The sequence below is a fragment of the Aricia agestis genome, chromosome 19 (assembly GCF_905147365.1).
Source record: "Aricia agestis chromosome 19, ilAriAges1.1, whole genome shotgun sequence".
NCBI classification, from domain to species: Eukaryota; Metazoa; Arthropoda; class Insecta; order Lepidoptera; family Lycaenidae; genus Aricia; species Aricia agestis.
Window position 1 is genome coordinate 6,104,799 of NC_056424.1, and position 18,600 is coordinate 6,123,398.

General features: G+C 35.6%; 1 protein-coding gene across 7 annotated transcripts in view; it reads right to left on the reverse strand.

Moving 5' to 3' along the window:
- The window catches only part of LOC121736809 (ATP-binding cassette sub-family D member), an 80,857-nt gene that overhangs the window by 32,730 nt on the left and 29,527 nt on the right, over positions 1–18,600 (reverse strand). Inside the window, exons 1-2 of one of the 7 annotated variants that reach the window (XM_042128211.1) lie at positions 10,636–10,756; positions 10,261–10,262 (exon numbers count right to left, since the gene is read on the reverse strand). The exons of 5 other annotated variants lie outside the window; for them this stretch is intronic. The gene's annotated coding sequence lies outside the window, so the exon portion shown is untranslated. Of the gene's footprint in view, positions 1–10,260; positions 10,263–10,635; positions 10,757–18,600 lie in introns of those variants that run through there. One more of the 7 variants, XM_042128209.1, reaches the window with a different exon arrangement.

Sequence of the window (18,600 nt, forward strand, 5' to 3'; positions counted from 1 at the left end):
AGCCCTTTCAAATAATTTTCCCCGTTTTCCCCACATTTTCCTCTATTTCTTCGCTCCTATTAGTCTTAGCGTGATAAAATATAGCCTATAGCCTTCCTCGATAAATGGACTATCTAACACTGAAAAAAATTTTCAAATCGGACCAGCTTGCTTAGCACGGGGATTGAAATTTGTTTCCGATCTTCGTAGACAAAATATAACTATAGTTTTTTTGATAAAAGATCCTACTTTTAAGTAAAATAGGTCGTAGATTCATTGTCAATGTTATTTTATTTTGAAGTGCATTTTGTGAACTGTTTTTTTATTACCCATTGTTTAGCGTGGGAAAATTGATAATTCCACCCTCAAAGAATCTACATCGCCAAAGTGCTAGACAAATTGTGTAACATTTTATAAAATGTTTATAAATCCGAGCTCGCAAAACAATAGGTCGTAAAAGTTGCTCGAAAAACTTACATAAAAAATGATTATTGTTGCCGATGAATCTACGACCTTATTTACTTTAAATCAGGAACTATTTTCCAAGAAACTATAGTTATTTCTTGTTTTTATCTATTTCTTCTAGATCGACAATCCCCGTGCTAGGACAGCAGTAGTTCCTGAGATTTGCGCGTTCAAACAAACAAACAAACTAACTAACAAACTCTTCCGCTTTATAATATTAGTATAGATTATTTTGTTCTAGTGTATCGTTTGGTCGCATTAAAAATTACCTTGGTTTAGCGAACAGATCTATAACGCTTCCACGACCATTTCTAACGATGGATATGGCAAGAAATCATACTTTTATACAATGAACGTAATATTTAATAGTAAATTAGACTACGACATTTGCAACCCTAAAAAAAAATATGTGTCATAAATCATACTTTCTAGGCAAACTTAATTATATATCTTACTTCCAGGAATGGAATCCACAGCAGATATTAACAAGATTTGTAGGAAAATACCACAAAAATTAATTTTACTCCAAGTTGAAAAAACACAAAACGCATCCGCCCTTCGACTAGTCAAACTTTGGACTGAGTTTTAACAAGCTAGGGGCAGGGATGTTGGTCGACTCCGACGCAGATAGATAGCCCGGTCTATTGTCTTGAGTCGCACAAAAAAAACTGGTTTCAGATTACTTTTAGATTTTTGCCATGTTTTTCGGTATTTTCGCCACTGTGCGCCGTACGTGGCGACGCATTGATACTATGGCGCACACATTACAAGCCCCGCGCGGTCCCTTTATAAGAAGATAACTTGCTTCCCCTCCTTTTACTATGACATAGTCGTCAAGTAGTTGTTCGCTTGTTCGTAAATTAAGTCAGTTATAGTAAGTATACTATAAGTATATAAAGCTGAAAATTCAATGCCATTCTGGGAGTTGGGTTGGAGTAGATTCGGTGATATGCGATGACCATTAGGCTCTTTAGCGTGCCAATTCATACATACGATACCTAAATTGCGAGTCTGTCTTTGTAATTATCATTGATAAATGTCCAATACCTCTTGAACCACTTAACCAATTTTGTTGTAATTCTTTGAGTCCCAGGAAAGGACATAGGATAGATCAAATAAGTTGCGGGCACCATCTACACCAGCAGTTACCAAACTTATTTTGTCCACTGCCCACTTGGAGAACATATTATGTTTTAGCGCCCCCATTATTTCAATCGCTTCAACTCCCAAGCGGCCACATGTGGCCGCAAGAAGAATAGATTTCCAAGAATCCGCGATCGAAGGATGCACCCAGATGAAATAAATCACCCCCCAAGCCTCTACACAACGCCCTCTTTTTTTTCTGGGTCCCACACCCCCTTTAAACCTTCAGCGCCCACAAGGGGGCGTTATCGCCCACTTTGAGAAAGATCTACACAAACACTCTCCTGGCACAGCCGGGCAACAATGGCACGTGCCCGAGCAAACGTGAGTGCCATTAGCTGAACGAACACGAGGCTCATTTGTGGCAGATTACAACATTGATGACAAATAATACATGATATTAATCGCGAGCGCAAGGTTCTTTCAAATAAAATAACAGTTTATAAAAGCTTAAAAAACACGCTTATTTAAAAAAAAATTAGCAAATTATTGCATTGTCATTGGCTCATAATACGTTTGCAAAGTTTCTAATTAATTAGACTACTGGAGGTAGGTAAAATCGTGCTCAAATATTCCGTTACAAACTTCGTTACAAACATACCTACAGGCAACAGCCCAAGCTAATAAAATCATGCTAAATAGTACCTCGATTTTACTTTTTTAACTTAGTTCCTTGTTTAATCCTGTAAATTTTCTATACTTAAAAGTACAAAAATAAGGTACATAAATCTTAATATTAAAATTTATATGCAACAAATATGCAAATTGCAAATAAACAAACAAAAAATCGGCCAAGTGCGAGTCGGACTCGCGCACGAAGGGTCCCGACTTCCGTACCATTATAGAGCAAAATTAGGCCAAAAATTGTGTTTTTTTTTTTGTATGGGGAGCCTCCCTTAATTTTTTCATTTTATTTTAATATTATTATTAAATATTAAAGAACACATATTATATAACTAAGGACTTTGAGAAAAATTCAAGTACCTACCTGTTGCCATTACTGATATAGAGCAAAAAAGGCCAAAAATCATTGTTTGTCGCATAGGACCCCTTAAATATTAATATTATATTGTTTTTAGTATTTGTTGTTATAGCGGCAGCAGATATACTTAATCTGTAAAAATTTCAACACTAGCTAGTTCTTGAGTCACAGCCTGGAGACAGACAGACAGTCAGAGAGTCAGACAGCCAGTCAGACAGACAAACAGACGGACAGACAACGAAGCCTTAGTAATATTGTCCCGTTTCTACCCTTTGGGTACGGAACCCTAAAAACTAGACAGAGATTAAAAACCATATTAAATAAAAGAACAATGGCCAAATCGTACCAGGTGGGCGGTGGCTTCCCAATATGCCATTAGTAGCAAAAATTCCCTAATATTTTAAGGCATCGAAAATCATTAGAAATGTGTTTATAAATAGCCACAAAAAAAAGATCAATATAATTTAGTTTCGTTATGTTCTGACAGCCGGCGATCATTCGCAATCGTTCTATTTTTTGGGTAATTCTCTAGGAAAAATTGAAATAATTAGAAACGAGATCGCCGAATATACACTTGTAGGCCACACCGCAGTCGGGAAAAAGGTAGTTCTTAAGTCTAACCTCAAAATAATTGTAAACGTTATTAATTATTATAAAAAATCGTGGCTATTTAGACATAATTCTCAAACGGAATTATGTTTAGAGCATAAGAACAACCAAATCTAACTATAGTTTATTTTGGGACATCAAAAATAAAAGTCGAGTCCAGCTCCTATACAAATTTGGCCATGATTATTTATTATCTTATTTGCAAGCTTAATTTTACTATTTTTGCTAAAAGCATTATGCATTATTATATAATAAGGTACTCGGAACAGTCTGACTGGATGTAATCATAATTAAAATAATATAAAAATATGTTTACATAATATGTTAACATATTTTTATAATTTTTTCTGGATTTTAATGAAAACCTCGAATTAAAAATGCTATAAATTATAATATTATGGCTGTCACGTAGGTAGATTATAGATATCAAGTATAACTTTGCATACTTAACTTATGTTAAGGTTGATAGCAATTATTATGAATATTAACCTTATTTTAACCTTACGCTAGGTTTTAATGCTTGTCTTTTGTTCCATAGCCAGCTTAAAATATATCAGCTTAACATCATATTATAGAACTAGTAGGGTATTACTTCATAAGCCGTTCATTGAACCCGCAGGCTGACGAGCGGTCAAATAAAATGCTAACAACACTTTAAAAATTAATAATTTCATAATATTTTCATACGTGGGAGGGCCATGCTTCGGCACGAATGGGCCGGCTCGACCGGATAAATACCACGTTCTCACAGAAAACCGGCGTTTCGTCGAGTGAGTGAGTTTACCGGAGGCCCAATCCCCTAACCCCTACCCTATTCCCTTCCCTACCCTCAACTATTCCCTTCCCTTCCCTCCCCCATTACCCTATTCCCTCTTAAAAGGCCGGCAACGCACTTGCAGCTCTTCTGATGCTGCGAGTGTCCATGGGCGACGGAAGTTGCTTTCCATCAGGTGACCCGTTTGCTCGTTTGCCCCCTTATTACATTTAAAAAAAAATTACTTATTTTCATTATAATACTTAATAAAAACTACTTTGATATTTTAAAAACTACCATAATCGATTCTAATATTATGAATGCCAAAGTCTGTCTGCTTGTCTATCTCTTCACCTCTTCACGACCAAATCGCTGAACCGATTTTGTTGGGTATGGAGGTTAGAGTTACCTACTTTGAATCCCGGGAAAGGGCGTACGATACTTTTTATCCCGGAAAATGGTACGGTTCCCGCGCGATAAACGAATGTTTGCACAACGGATTATTTTAATGTCCTTAAGAGGAGTCCACACCGCCCTTTTTTCCATACAAACGTTGTCCCCTGTTTCCTCCCTGGATAATGCTAGTAGATTTATAATTTTTTTCCTGAATATCTACGGCCACTAATACAATGTCCCTATGTTTTCTTTTTTTTCATAATTTAATTATTAAATAAGATATGAACGTTCTAAAACCCAAAAAAATGGCCAGATTTTCCGCTGCGTTCAAACGTCCAGAAAACAGATTTGGCTAGATTATACAAAAAAAGCAAAACATAGGAACACAGCTCAAGCCTTTTTTTAATCTTTAATGGAAAAAGTACTTAAATCGGTTAAGTTTTGGAGAAGGAATCAGGGGACAACGAATCGTTGATTTTCTGGATTTTCTGCAGTTGTCTCTATCGCGTACTGCGGTATAGGCTTGAGGTAAGGGAGACAGCTATAGATATTACACGTACTTTTTTTTCATTTCTCTAGCCCCTGGTGTATCCTCTTAACGTCGATATTCGTACCTGCCAAAAATTTTCATAATTTTTGTGATAGCGTCCTTAAAGTAAAAAGAAAAAATGGAAAGGGCGTAAGCGACAAAATGGTTTTTGTCGCGTAATTTAAAAATTATAAATATATTTTGTATAAGCTATGGGCAAATTACAGTGTATGCTTGAACTAATCTATGTACAAATTTTGGAAGCTTAAATCACTCTCCTCTGTTGGCAAAATTAGAATCCCTGTTTTTATAGAGGTCTTTTTGATTAATTATTCTGTGTTTTAAAGTTGACCAATCGTGTTATGCTATGGGTAATTCAAAGATAAAGACATGATGAATACTGAAAATTTGTCATTGTTAAGGAACTGCAACGCTGCAGACAAATTATCCAGGCGTCACCTAAAATATAAGTGTAGTAAAGTATGCATTTTTATACCAAAACCAAAATTACTACAAACTCCAAAATATAAATTATACAAATGAAAGAAGTAAAAACTACTTTAGCTTTTCTATTTAGAAAGCATCTAGATGTATCGAAATGAGTAATGTAGCTATACGAACCGACAATTTAAGGAAAAAGTGAAATTACGATAAATGCAAAACCTGTTTTATAACTTTCACCTCTCGCTGTACAAACATACATCATATAATAATATGACTAATACAAATCGGTCTAGTGGTATAGAGCGCGGCTCTTGACTCCGGAGGTCGTGGGTTCGATTCTCGCGTTGGAAACATGTTATTTCCAAGTTTGATTAGGACGATGCAGGCTGATCACCTGATTGTCTGACAAGTAAGATGATCCATGCGTCGGATGGGCATGTAAAAAGTCGGTCCTGCTCTTGTGTACTGCGCACACACTTGGGCACTATAAAATTACTCCTGCGTAGCTGGCCTGGTTTCAATGAAACCGGCCACCGCACCGAAACCGGTGTGGGAGCTATTATTAATACAATTCGAACATTAAAATTGTAGTCACGTCTTTAAAATCTGCAGGTAAAATCTCTGCTCTTATGAATGTAAGGTCAATTCAAATGGAGGAGAATAATTGTAACTAACCGACTTCAAAAATAGGAGGTTATCAATTTGACCCGTATGTTTATTTCCACAACTGCCCAGTTTTCGTATATTATGTTAGTCTACTTATAAATACGCGTCTGAATGAATGTGCCTTCCAAAAGTGTATACACTTTACATATTATGTATATTGTATACTATGTAATAATATCTATGGACGCTTCACATCACGTCAGTCTGGCCCCGTGCTAAGTACCTGAAGGACTTGTGTGTGTTACGGGTACCAGACAACGGAAATATATTTAATACTTTTATACTATACATATATTTAAGATTTTTATTATAAAATACACATATTTAATACACATCCATGACCCAGGAACTTTAAAAACTTTTTAAAATTTAAACATAAAAACATACATAATTTGTAATATGTATGTTTTTATGTTTGTGTTCTCATATCTTTGGAACCACAAGTTCGATTTAAGTGATTCTATTTTTTTTTTGTATCCAGACAATTTTTATCATATCCAGAAATAACAGTCAGAAAATCATCTATAGAACATAGGTAATATTATTATTTTTGTGAACGAATCTTGTATGAAGAATAAGGATTCTGATTATAATATAAGCAAGTAACTTTTCAACAATAGAAACGCGCCTCTACGACAAACCCTACTTACATAGTACTTCTGACTTCACTAAGTGAATATAATTGATTTAGGGCTCCGTATCCAAAGGGGATAGAAACGGGACCCTATTACTAAGACTTCTGTCTGTCTGTCTCCAAGCTGTATCTCAAGAATCTCTATAGCTGGACTTCTGAAATTGTGTATACATATAATATCTGTTGCCGCTATAACAACAATTAATATTTAATACTATAAAAACAAAATAAATTAAATATTTAAGAGGGGCTCCCATACAACAATGCACAAACGTGATTTTTTTTGCTATTTTTTTGCTCGATATCAATAATGCAACAGTTGGCACTTGAAATGCTCACAAAATACCTACGTACCTACTTTATGTCATATAATATACTAATAATACTTTTGTTAATACAATTAATACTTTTGTTATTTTTTTCTTTGTATTAATACTAGTGGGGTACTTTGTGGGTTCTCATATAAAAATACAATTTCTAGTATATTTTTGCTCTATAGTGGTACGGAACCCTACGTGCGCGAGTCCAACTCGCACTTGGCCGATTTCATACACATGATATTAAAATATTTATAATGTGCTTGCAGCGAGCACCCGCACAACTTTCTAAGTTAGCGCAAAAGTGAAAGTATATTTTTAAACGTTACCTTATACTCAGCGAGTATAAAATTTTTAAAATATTTTCTACGTATAACCTGCTTTTGTGAGCTCATCATACGTAATATTCAATAATCATCTTTCACAAGTTACATCATATTGTTCATCGTGCATTCTAACTTCTAGGTCGCAAAATCTGTAGGCAGTTTTTTAAGGAAATCGAAACTCGGTCAGCGAGTTTTTGGAAAGGAAACAACGAATGCCTAAGACCTAAGTTTACCTTGGATGGTCTAAAAAAGGCGTGGAAACTTTTTGTTTTATGCAACACGTTAACCTACAAACATAAATATTGTATTACCAAGTTCAAGCGCAGACAGGACTTTAAATAAATAATTGCTTAAATTATTGAATATTAACGTAAATATTTTTTAAATTAATAATTCTTAAGGTTCAAGCCTTCAGTATTACGTTTACGTTAAAATTATCATTTCCAGACCATTTTTTTTTTTCACTTTTGTATGGGGAAGCTCGTGACGCTGGGGCGCTTGCCCAGACAAAAGTGAAAAAAATGGTCTTTCAGCGCTGCTACTTTCACAGTGAACTCTCTACAAGGAACCTTAACCCTAAACCTAAAGTATTATCACTTAATTTTGTTACATCCTGTATATCTAAGGAAGCTTAGTTAGACTACGGCCTTAATATTGCAAAGAATTTAGATATTAAATTCATTATTCTATTTTTAATAAACATTTTCCTTGCTGTATATTTATAATTTACATATTTTATAGTATTGCCTCAAAAATATTGTATGCTTCTGAGCAACCTTCAATTCAGTTGGATTTTTTACAAGAACACGACCCCGCAAAAATACAACAAGAAACTAATTAAAATATAACATAATTCATACGGAAAGAAAATCATTTTATTCTTACAAAGTTATAATTATATTTTTGAGTTCTAATAAATAACATAAAACATAAGTTACCTATATAACTTGTAACGGCCGCATTTAGCGACATCAATATTTTTACTTTTATTGCCGCACTTAGAGACATATTTCAATGATGATTAAGAGCGGGCTGCCAAATTTTGCTGTGTTTTCTAATAAGTATTGCGATCCCGGAAGACGATCGACGCCACAAATCATTGTATATTTGCCTAACGGAAAACACGATTCACTTATTTTGACTCGATAATTTTATTTTTCGAAATTATGAATCTTTCTGGGCTTTTCAACAAATATCTGCTACACTTATTGAGTTACTATCATTAAACAACTTGCACAATCACTCACGTTATAAAATAATGGCTAAAGGAAATATTAGTATTATATTTATTTTATACAGTGTGTAACAAAAACAAGTGATAATACTTTAGGGTGTATACGTGTTCCTTGTAGAGAGTTAACTGTGACTTTTTGCAGCTCTGAAAGGCGAAATTTTTTTTTCACTTTTGTATGGGCAAGGGCCCGAGCGTCACGAGTTTCCCCATACAAAAGTGAAAAAATTTTTTGGTGTTTCAGCGCTGCTACTTTCACACTGAACTCTCTACAAGGAACACGTACACACTCTAAAGTATTATCACTTATTTTTGTTACACCCTGTATATATGATAACAGAATTACAAATTATTATAATAATTTAAATTAAGTATCAAAAATTTCATAAATTATGTTCAAATTTTTTGTAAACTGTATTTCACAGGGATGACGTATACCTATACACCATTACCTAATATTCAGATAATTTAATTACTAGTAAATCTCATGGTAATAACTTGCCTATCAACACAATTACTTATTAAAAATTGATTAACGTTATCAGCGTTATATAATAATGAATATTACTCATTACGTAAACGTTCTTTTAATTAACCGAATTCCAAAAAGGAGGAGGTTATATGTTCGGCTGTGGATATATTTTTATTTTTATAATATTAGGGGGCAAACGAGCGAATGGGGCACACAATGCCACAATGGAAAGCCACTACTGTCGCCAATGGACACTCGCAACATCAGAAGAGTTGCAGGTGCGTTGCAGGCTTTTAAAGGGGGGACACAATCTTACCTTGAAGATTTAACCGGGCTAGTTAAAAGAGGATAGCAATTTTAAAGTTCAGTTTAAGTTTAGGAATAGCCAAGAGCTTAGACATAATCTTATATCTTTAAATGAGCAATTCTTGTATATAAATATATAATCGATAAATCGATCTAGCTAGGAATCATCTTTAGAAAATGTCATTTTATTTGTGTTTTATCGAATACCGAGCAAAGCTCGGTCAAACAGCTAGTATATTATTAGTTCGTGACATTTGTGAATATACAGTATACATATTATACACATTAATGGAAAGTTGACCTGGTGCTGCAGCATCACCTGGTAATCAATAGGATAACCAACTCCTCGCCAATTTAGAACAGCGGTTTCGTGCTTGGGCTCATTTTATTGCGACAACCAGTTTGTAGATTTTCCTGCTCACAAAATAAATAGTCGTTTGCCATGCATTAATAGTTAATACATTCAGGGGTGGAATTTTCAAAAAATTATAAGTTGCCTAAGAAAAACACGTGTACAAAATATTAAGTCGAGCTCAAAGGGTTTCGTCTATGCTTATCTATTTAGTATTTGACTCATAAATATAAAATAACAGACAGACAGATAGTTCAGTAAAGTACGAACGGTCCCCGAGCAGGAACACAGTGTATTGTGAATTGTGATGTATGACTGGTAGCAGGAAGTGCAATCTTCCTTTAGTAGCCGTCTGCCGACAGCCTTGTAATATAAGGAAAGTTTTTCATTGCCGGCATTGTTAAAAATTGACGTGTAATTTATGCTTCGTTTAAGTTTATTTGTTGAATAAGCAAAGCTCAGCATGGGCAAATAAAATGCTAAGTAATTAAAATATCTCCTTGCACAATTAAGAAATATTTTCTCCTACCATTTTTTCTCGTGGATCTCAATGTTTAAATTTGTAGTCCTAAAGGACCTAAAATATAGTTAGTAGGTACTAAGAAGTTGATTCCTAGGCAGATGGCGGACCTAAGTAATTTGTCCGACCGATCACAGCTAATATTGAATTGACATTTGACATAAGCCGACCAAATGTCGTAGCTGTCTGTCAACTGCCTAGGAATCAATTTTCTCGGGTACATACATCGTCTTCAGCACATTTTGACAATGATTCTAATCGCACACTATTCCTACTTCTTTTATCTTAGATCTTGGTAACGAATCCTAGACCTTTCCTACCTTGATAAGTCAAAGTTTACCACATTGTGGAGCTGATCCAACACACACCGTTAATAAATCGCAGGTAAGAATGAAAAAACATTTGCGATATAAAAACTAAATTTAGAAACGTGTGAATCTCAAACGTAAAGCTAATTTATTCGTATTTAAATCTTATCACGTAATCCATTATAATATTATACGTACTTACCAATATAAATACATTTTATCACAAGCACAATCACATAAAAAACTGTTATCGCGAATCGATTTTAGTCGGACCGATGTAAAACTGAGAAAGCAAGTAACAAAAATCACGACCGCGCGCCGCGACCACCGATTGCCAACTGATTTATCATTCATAGTTCATACTTCATACTGATTTGTCATTTGAGAATTGAGCCCTCCAAATTCCCATGTCCTCAGAAATAATATAGAATATTATGACACTTCGCTATCACGCAAATATAACATACCTACGAGTATTTCTTTGGTTTTGATTTTAAGAAGAAACATTTACGACTGCTTTTTAGTTTTGAGGGACTGAATAGTTTTTAGAAGGGCTTAAAATATAAGCCTATGGCCTTTAGAAAACCAGCGTGAAATGATGATTCAGTAATTAGGGCTGATATCACCCAGATTGCCTTCGCCGATCAGTCACGAAAAAATTCCCGGACATTTGGCCGAAATGTGTTTATTTCCCCGGACACCTCTTTTAAACAGTATTTACGATAACGTCTTGCCAATTTTGGCTTTTCCAAACTCAAGTTCGTGCAAGAAATCGTGTGTATGCTTAGCGAGTTTTTATCTTTCGGTTATTAGGTACTGCCTGGCTAAAAAGTTGGATTTCTCTCAACAAAAGTGTTACTTTTCAAAAACCCAGCCGGACGCACCCCGGACGCCCCTCAAACTAGGACAAATCTGCGGAAACCCGGACGGATGGCACCACTACGTTCAGTGAATACCCTGAAATAATTGATCATCGAAGCTTTATTGAAACGAGGTAGCTTTTTATCGAAGCGACATTCGAAGGTTAAAAATCAGGCACCTGGCGCTCGGTACCTCTTGGTAGTACGGATGGTACTTGGTAGTAGCACTCGGTAGTACCATAGAACCGTCTTATAACATCATTGGTCAGCCATCAAATTGGGGCAATATGCAAGCTTTACTTACGAGTTGCGTGTAACATGTAAGCAACACAAATAACGGTAATACAAACATTGTAAATAGGTGATATTTGTTGGCAAGTACACTCTAAGATCTTGACTTCAAATTTCGAAACCTAGATGTTCGATTCATTGGTTGAAAACGTACAAAAATATTCAATTTCTTCTTCTTTGTGAGTCGCCAATATCAGAGTGTTTTGGCGAAGACTCTGCTTTAGGGTCAATTTATACTAGCGCAGAGTCGAAGCGAAGCGAAACGAAGCGAAGCGAAGCGAATTCCCAAAAACTGAACACAAAATTTAACCTTAACTCCAGAGCTTAACACCATACATTACTTCTGCGAGGCCAATCAGCGTTGGTCGGGCGCATCGACGCGAATTCGCGCGGATGCGCGCGCCTTTTTAAATTCTCGGAATGAATAAAGTGCGTTAACGCTTTGGAGTTATGGTTGAATTTGTTATATTCAGTTTTAATAATTCACTTCGATACGCTTCGACTCTGCGCTACAGCTATAAATTATTGACCCTTAGGAACGAGGTTACGGTATGTTGAGCTTGAGATTCAAGTTGCTTGTTGAATCTTTGTATGGGTTATGTCAACTTATAATTAGCCTTTGAAGGCGGGAGTAATTTTTATAACAGAAAGGGATGATTAATAAAAGAAATCAATTTATTGATAAATTATTTTCAATTTGCTGCCTGTTTACTTTTATCAGGGCGAGCAAAGCGAGCCCTAGTATATCCCACAACCTGTACATTTTGTGGTACACTTTACGGAAAAACTATCACGCCTATTGATTTGTGCTTTAACATAGTAATATATGTGTTATCATCAGTCAGTCAAGGTGTGATGACGCGAACCCACACAAAGCTCAGCTTTTACGTTTTAGCTACTCCAAATAATCTCTGGCAATGGTAGGATTCCACTTTGCCCGTACAAAAATCCCAAACACCGCAATGACGTCAAAATGCAAATTTTTCTCGTAGCCCAAATATAACAATACTAAGAAATGTACTGTAAATTGAAATACATATTACAAATTAACGCGATGCGACAAATGTGGATGAAGCAAAAATCCCCGTGAAACCGTACAAAATACTCACAAACCAGTACTTTGACGTCGCACGATGCCGCCACCGATGACAGGTACCGAGCAGATATGCCAGGGTTGCCACGAAACGGGAAATAAAATAAAAATAAAATATTGTGCTTGTAATGCAAATGTTATCATTTAATCTGTTTAATCAGCGTGTTATATTTACATATTTATTTACTTTATTTATTTTTAAAACTTTATGCACATATAGGTACAAAGGTGGACTTAATGCCGTATGGCATTATCTACCAGTCAACCTTTGGGCGATACAAGGACAAAGTTGTATAGGTGCCAGTCGAGTTGAAAGAGGAAAAGACAGAAAAAATATATATATATATATATTATACTTATAAAATATATATTGTATAATATTATACTATACTTATGATATACATATTATCACACATAAAATTATATATAAATAAAACCAATAACCATACGTAATATATTATTATATAATAACTATATTAGCAGCGTTTTACCCTGAAATAAAATGCTTATTAAATACTTACCTTATTTGAAGCATAATAATTGAGATAGGCACTTCAGTTTCCGCAGATTTTACCTCCTTTTCTTTCCTGAATGTTGGTAGCTCTGTCAACCTTGGCGCCATTTTCGAGCAGGTAGAGGGAGAATTCCCGCTCGACTATGATCATTGAGTCGAAATTACACCAGGCAGAAATAAAGTTATGCTTCAAATAAGGTAAGTATTTAATAAGCGTTTTATTTCAGGGTAAAACGCTGCTATTAAACACTTGACCGTTATTTGAAGCATAATAATTGAGACGTGTTTGTTATCGCCTGGTGATGATGAACGCCAATGTGACAAAATAAAAGTAAGACGCCAATGTGAAAAGAAAATATAACAATATAAAATAAAAATAGTAATTCCTTGTGGGAATACTTCTAAAACTTTATAAATGAATATATAGGTGATATAAGAGTGATGGAATAGAAAATCCAGTGTTCAAACACTTTTTTACACAATTATTACACCAAAAACTGATTGACAAATCAAACATACAACTTGTAAAAGCTTTGATATGGACATAATGAAATCAACTAAAGGAACAAATATCGTAAAAATATTTACGTGAAACTTTATTTTTAGATGATTTTAGTTCTCTATTTAAAAAATTAATTAACCCATCAAGCCCCATAAGCTCACCGGTGAGCGAGACACAATAGAATAACAATAGATTTCCAAGGATCCACGAATCACGATCGATGGATTAAAATAATTAAGACGCATTCGAAATTTCGAATATATAAAATATCCAATAATTACTCACACGTCAGGTGTAACAGAAGCACTTCAAAACTTTTATTACGTGCGCGGTAAGGGCGCGGTATGATACACTTGATATGTGTACCTGGGTAGGTAGGTACTATTAATAATAGCTCCCACACCGGTTTCGGTGACGGTGGCCGGTTTCATCGAAACCAGGCCAGCTACGCAAGAGTAATTTTTATAGTGCCCAAGTGTGTGCGCAGTACACAAGAGCACTCTCTATTCCTTTACTCTCATAACCCAGTGTGACGGAAGACCGACACGACTGGCGAGAGATCAGGCGCAGGACCGCCTTTTTACATGCCCATTTTTAATTTATTCTATATTGTTTCTCTCCTTGTTACACTTCTTACAACGTAAACAATAAAACAGAGATGCAAATACATGCCGCCAAGGCCAACACAATATTAGTGTATACTGTGAGCCGATATTTATGAAAATTTAAATCCTTTTTGTTTTTTGAATCAGATTTACATCCGTACACTGAACATTTATTATAATATCCCATTGTTTATAAGATAAGTTATATAAGTTATACGTGGGAGAGCCATGCTTCGGCACGAATGGGCCGGCTCGACCGGATAAATACCACGTTCTCACAGAAAACCGGCGTGAAACAGCTCTTGCACTGTGTTTCGCCGAGTGAGTGAGTTTACCGGAGGCCCAATCCCCTAACCCCTACCCTATTCCCTTCCCTACCCTCAACTATTCCCTTCCCTTCCCTTCCCTACCCTCCTCTATTACCCTATTCCCTCTTAAAAGGCCGGCAATGCACTTGCAGCTCTTCTGATGCTGCGAGTATCCATGGGCGACGGAAGTTGCTTTCCATCAGGTGACCCGTTTGCTCGTTTGCCCCCTTATTTCATAAAAAAAAAAAAAGTTATCGTTTTACAACACAAAATTCGTAGACAACGCGCCAACGTCACCCCTGTGGGCGCAGGTACACAAACTCCGCGAGTTTGTGTACGCGGGCCCGCGCCGCCCGCTTCCCCGCGGGTACCCCTCCGTTGCTCTGCGCAAGTACATTCGTTTTACTATAACTGTAGGGATATGTCATATTGCTATACTGTGCCAGTACGTTCCAAATGTGTCAAATATTATGTTTATTATAGATCAACTTCTTTATTTAGTTGACCACAACAATAAATTAACATGAAATCAATAAATCACCTTGTATTTTGCACCAAAACTAAATTCTTCTAGAAAATTCATCCACATTTACCCGGTACCTGATAGTAGTAACACAGTCGTAATATCTGCCGGATGTTAGTGCCAATTTCACCAAGGTCTGTTAAAGTTGATGGTCCAATATCGTTATCTCTTTCGATCTTCGTATTAAAACAAGAAAACGCATAATGTTTTGACAAACGATGACTTTTAGCTCATTATCGGACGTTGGTAAAATTAGGACAACGCTTAACTGGGCCAAACATGGTACCTACCCGGTTATTGGTTAAGCCGACCCATTTGAGCAGAAGCAAGGCTTCTACTTTAAGCCCCAATTTCACCAACGACTGTTAAAGTTAACGCTCGAATTAGTACCACGTTCCACTTTCGTTTTTCTTATGAATGAAAGAGAAGACATGAAATTTTAACAAGCTGTTAACACTAACAGACGTTGGTGAAATTGGGGCTTAGGCGCTTTGCAGACGACGCGCGACGGGGCGGGGCGGGCTTTTTGTCCGCGGACATGCTACGCCGCCAGTGCAGTGCCCGCAGAGCACCTGCGGTCTTTTTGCCCGCCGTGTGCATTGGTAAGCGGCGAAATTGACCAGCCCGCCCAGCCCCGTCGTCTGCAAAGCACCTTATGATACTTGTATCGTCAATCAGCATTGAGCTTGTGTGACAGATATCTCCGAACGAACTGGACTCGTTTCCTAATCAGTCCAGCTGGCTATCGCTTATCAGGGCACAATGTCCACATAATATTATCACTGAATACGTAATTACATATCTAAAATAATGTATAAATTTATTATACGTATGTGTAGCAATACCTATATTTTCGACATGATTCCAAATTGGTAAAGAGTAAAGGAGATTATATAACATTTTCAACTTAAAGAAATTCCCCGCCAAAAAACTTTAAAAAGTAATAAAATAATAATATTTACTGACTTTAAGGTTAAATAATTCCTAAGTGTAAAGTAATATTTTTGTCCATAATTGTTGTCACGGTGTGTCGGGGGACCGCCAAGTAAACTACGACAACAGCGACTTTTGCTTTTGTATCGCCAAGTCGCTGATTGTCTCGATTCGGTTCGCTGTGAACTGACTCTTAAACTACAATGTTATGTAAAATCAAACATCTACATTAGCGGTCCCCCGACACACCTTGACAACAATTATGGACTAAAATATTACTTTACACTTAGTAATTATTTAAACTAAAAGTCAGTAAATATTATTTTATTACTTTTTAAAGTTTCTTGGCGGGGTTTTTTTTTTTAATTTCTTAATTTAATTCTATTTCATGGTTTTTAAGCTTTTGTTGGTTATAGTGCAGTATAATATGCAAAGAATACGGTCTATGAATGTTCTCTTGGATGAGCCCGTCAATATGAGCCCAAACATGAAACCTCCACTTTGGGTTCATACGGAGCTCGGCTCCTATAGAATCCAGGTGATGCTGCAGCAGTAGCATGCAAATATTTACTGTTCATCTACGTCTTCTTGATTGTCGCTATTAAAATGAGCCCAAACACTAAACCTCTGCTCTAAGTTGGCAAATAAGCACTATAATATTACCTAGCGATTTCACCAACGCGATGCAATGAGTTTAATGGCCTTTTAATGGCTTGTTAAAATGCCTAGCCTTTTCTTTCATTAGTAAATACAACGACAGAGAATTAGTTGATATTAAATCAACATTTAACTTTAATAGACGATGGTGAAATTGGTACTAAAAAGTTAAGTACTACGGGCAAATTTTTTTTCAACTTCAAAGCCTAATTTCTATGTTTATAAAGTATTGAGATTTGAGATGTATTACGCCATCTATAGACTTAGCTGCTGTGCTGCCATTTCATAACGACCTTACTAGGGATGACCACAGCTAGCTTAACATCGATAAAATAATATAAGTATAATTATTAATTACATACCTTTAATTTTATCCTTTAATAGACCTTGTATATTATATACATTATACAGTTATACATCTCATATACATAGATTCTCGTGTCATAATGTTAGGCCGCGTACTCTTTCGAAACGGCTTTACTGATTTTAACCAAATTTTATATGCATACTAGTGACCCACCCCGGCTTCGCAAGGGTACTTAAAATATATTATAGTCTATGTCACTGAAATAATAACAGCCCTCTTTTTTGTCGGGGGTTAAAAATCAGCCAAGTGCGAGTCGGACTCGCGTACGAATTAATATTATTTTGTTTTTAGTATTTGTTATCTAAGCGGCAACAGATATTCACAATAATAATATGTGAAAATTTCTGAAGTCTGGCTATAGCGGTTCTTGAGATAAAGCCTGGCGACAGACAGACAGACGGATAGATGGACAGACAACGAAGTCCTAATAATAGGGTCCCGATTTTACCCTTTGGGTACGGAACCCTAAAAATGATTAAAATCGATTCAGTAGTTTTGATTTTAAATAATTTATATTCACTACTAGCCGTGGCCAACCCATGTCTGTTAAAATGGTATGTATCGAGGAAATAAAAGGCTTTATTATTATTATTTATTATTATTACTACCCGTGGCCCGCATTGGTCGGTACTGCCGCAAAAGCTACGTCCCGCAATTTTTAAATCTGTAATATCTTCGAAAATATTAATTTAAAATTTAAATCATAATATTATGTTGTAGAGGGCCATAATCAATAATGTATTTAAAGTAAATAAGGATTATTGCCGCATTGGTTAAAATCGCTTCGAAAATTAGCCATTATTTGAAGTTAAAATTAAATGACAAAAAAATGTTATTGTGGGACATTCATAAGAGATATATTTACTTATACCATCGCGGAGTTTTCTGTAGACCTTTTCAATGTGTACAATAGGTATTAGTGATACTCCCGCGAGCGCACCCCAGCATTGGTAGCGCCAGCGCCCACTTCGAAACGGGCGTACATCGCAATATTTTAATTTCGCCATAACTTCTAAGCTAAACGTCCAATTTTAATCATTCAAAAACCAAATATAATCTACATAAACTCCATCCAATCTACAAAAATCTGTACTTAGTGATGAAATGATTTATTTTGATAAGGATTATTAGTATAAGTAAAATAAATGCGTTTAAATGTAGTCCAAGAAAAATCAAAATTTTTAAATAAAAAAATGGTTGCTGTGCCTCACTTGACATAGATAGGTATAGTGTGTCGCGGACATTTTTGTAGATATTTATAAGATCTACATTTACTTAGAACATTGTATAGTTCTATCTTTTATAGTTTAGGCAGCGTACGCAAAATAAGTAAATTTTCTGGTTGTTTCCGAAAAACTGAAATATCTTACGGAACCCTATATTTTCCAACATAAAAAGTAGCCTATGTTACTCGTAGATAATGTAGCTTTCGAATGGTGAAAGAATTATTAAAATCGGTCCAATAGTTTTTGAGCCTATTCATTACAATTAAACAAACAAACAAAGTTTACCTC